This window comes from Nelumbo nucifera, chromosome 1, assembly GCF_055504915.1.
Source record: "Nelumbo nucifera cultivar China Antique chromosome 1, China Antique-T2T, whole genome shotgun sequence".
Lineage (NCBI taxonomy): Eukaryota > Viridiplantae > Streptophyta > Magnoliopsida > Proteales > Nelumbonaceae > Nelumbo > Nelumbo nucifera.
The window spans coordinates 138853682-138856679 of NC_142649.1; the positions used below are offsets into that span (position 1 = coordinate 138853682).

At 40.8% G+C, this 2998-nt stretch overlaps 1 non-coding gene across 1 annotated transcript; it reads right to left on the reverse strand.

The window, feature by feature from the left end:
- Positions 1–1718: 1718 nt before the first annotated feature.
- LOC148803894 (small nucleolar RNA R71) lies at positions 1719–1825 on the reverse strand. The gene has a single exon (XR_016081702.1). It is a non-coding gene; the product is annotated as a small nucleolar RNA R71 (small nucleolar RNA).
- Positions 1826–2998: the final 1173 nt, after the last annotated feature.

Below are 2998 nucleotides of genomic sequence, written 5' to 3' on the forward strand. Positions count from 1 at the left end.
AGAGGCCCAACTACAGCCCAACCGAAACCTTATGGGAGAACAACAGTTTGGCCCATCAAGGAGAACAACCCAATAGCAGTTCGGCCCACCAAGAACAGGCAGCCCAACTGCAGCCCTAAGGGAGGCTCGAAAAAGGCAGATGACTTTAGAGAAGGAAAGGAGGCTGAAAGGAAGAGTATAAAAGGAAAAGAAAAAGAGGGAATTAGGGTTCGGACCCCTGAAGACAAAATCAAGAAGAAGAAGTGCTAGAGAAGGGAGAAGGCTGCTGAAAGCGAATTGAAGAGGAGATCGAAGATTGATGCAGAAATCTTAGGTTGTCTTCTTCTTTGATTCTGCAAATTCGGTAACCTAGATTCGATTAGGGTTTCATGATCTTTCTTTATTAAATCTTTCTATCCTTCTTTCTATTATGCAAACCATGACGGATTTCAAATCTGATATGTAATTAATATTTTAAGCAGATCCGATTGATTGTGATTTATTCTTGGGAATTCTTGATTAGGGTTTTCGATTAATAGAATAATCTTGGCCGAATTATTCTTGTTTCTTGGATTGCTTGAATTGCTTGAGAAAGAGTTTAGGTAATCAGATCAACTAATCAATAAAACGGATTGAATGCATCTTAGAGATAATTTTCATGATTCATTGGCATTCTTTCAACTAGAATAAATTTCTGTTGACTCCTTGTTCTTAATGCATCTATGGCGATTAAATTTCTGATAGAGATATAGGAATTATTGCTCATAGATAGAGTGGGTTGTGCTCGAGAGAGTCTGTTCATACAATTAGGGTTTCGCCAACCCAAGACTGAATTCACTTCGGTTGGGCTGCTTAAACATTTAATTACTAAACTGGTGCTACTAGTTCTTGCATGCAGTAATTCTTCTTATCATTAAAGGTGGTCTGATCCGAAACTACTTAGGGTAGCTTGCTAATTAGCAGTTAGGGTTTTGCTTTGTTTAATATTTCAGTTTATCAGATAACAAAAGGCTGATTCAGTACTAGTAGTTGTTGGATCAATCCCTGTGGGAACGATACTCTACTCATCATTATATTACTTGATCGGCTAGTGTACTTGCTAGTGTAATCTTTATGCATCAAGTTTTTGGCGCTGTTGTCGGGGATTGTCACAACAATATTAGAAACCATCTATCAGTGTTAATCTGATTTTGTACATTATGTTTATGATATTTGTGTACTAGCCTCTTTATGACTTTGACTTGTACAGTTTATGACACGCAGAAGTGAAAAGGAGAGCATCACCTACAATCTCGAGATTGAACGAAGAATCTCAAGTGAAAAGGAGAGCTTCTAAGCAAGGGAGAGCTGAAAGTGCAGAGATGGCCGAACAAAGGACAATGATGGATTATGCCAAACCAACCCTCACCGAGGCAGACTCGAGCATTGTGAGACCAGCAATAGCTACCAACAACTTCAAAATCAAACCAGCAATCATTCAAATGATTTAGAATACAGTTCAATTCTATGGCTTAGCTCATGAAGATCTGAACACTCATATTGCCAACTTCTTGGAAATATGTGACACATTCAATCACAATGAGGTTAGTGATGATGCGGTGAGGCTCAGATTGTTTCCATTCTCATTGAAGGACAAGGCTAAGACCTGGTTGAACTCTCTATCAGCTGGATCGATCTCTACTTGGGATGAAATGGCCAGCCGTTTCCTATCCAAGTATTCCCCTCCGTCCAAGACAGCAAAGATGAGGAATGATATCACCACCTTCTCTCAATAGGACGGGGAGTCATTGTACGAGTCATGGGAGCGTTACAAAGAATTACTAAGGAAAGTCCCTCATCATGGACTTCCTGTATGGCTGCAAGTTCAGACATTTTGTAATGGGTTGACCGAAGCAAATAAGACTATTATGGACATTGCAGCTGGGGGATCCATTAATAACAAGACCCCTGAAGTTGCCCATGCACTCATTGAGGAGATGGCTGCAAACAACTATCAGTGGCATTCCGAGAGAGCCCAAGTTAGGAGACAGCCCGGACTTCATAATGTAGACACCTATACAGCACTATCCGCACAAATCGGTGCCCTCAGCAAGAAGATAGATGAAATAAAGTTGGCAGCCATGCATGTTCAGACCGTAGCCTGTGAATGGTGTGGGGGAGGTCATATCAGTGCTGAATGTCAAGTTGGAAATCAGTTCATGCAGTCCCCCGAGCAAGTAGATTTTGTTGGTAATTTGCAAAGGCAGCAAGGCAATCAGTACCCTCGTGCATTTAACCCCGGATGGAGGAATCACCCCAATCTTTCTTGGTCAAATCAAAATGCGGTGAAACCCTTTCCCCAAAATTTCAATCAGCCAGTGAAGAAATCCAATCTAGAGGAGCTGATGACCAAGTTCATAGAAAGTGCAGAAACAAGATTTCAGAACCAAGAGGCATCGATCAAGAATTTGGAAACTCAAGTGGGGCAGTTGGCACAGATGATATCTTCTAAAGTCCAAGGCACTTTACCCAGCAATACCAAAGCAAACCCAAGAGAGCAGGGGCAAGCCATTACTTTTAGGAGTGGTAAGGAGTTGCAAGAGGTGGAGAAGAAGGCAAAGGAAGAAGGTAAGGTGGGCGCAACCCTAGAAACCGAAAAGAAAGAGGAAGAGCAGTCTGAATCAAAAAAAGAGACAAGTCAACCGCAGCAGTCTTAAACATTCATGCCATTATAATCTGTCATACTTTAGAAAAGGAGGAAAAACTCAAACACCTCTGAGCCTTTTGAAGATCAGACTTCTTTACTCTAACCAAGTTGCTTTTATTCATAGCATATGTAATAAGCTATACATCAGAAATTGCAATTCAATGAATCTGTATATAACAAGAAGTAAAACTAAATAAAAGCAAGACTTGCTTTACAAATGCCCATACTGAAGGGATGAGAGATCCATCATAGGGTCGCCCAAATCTTGCGGAATAAAGGGGGCGAATTTCAAAAATTTTTTTCTCCCTTCAACTGGGAATCGCATTCCCTATT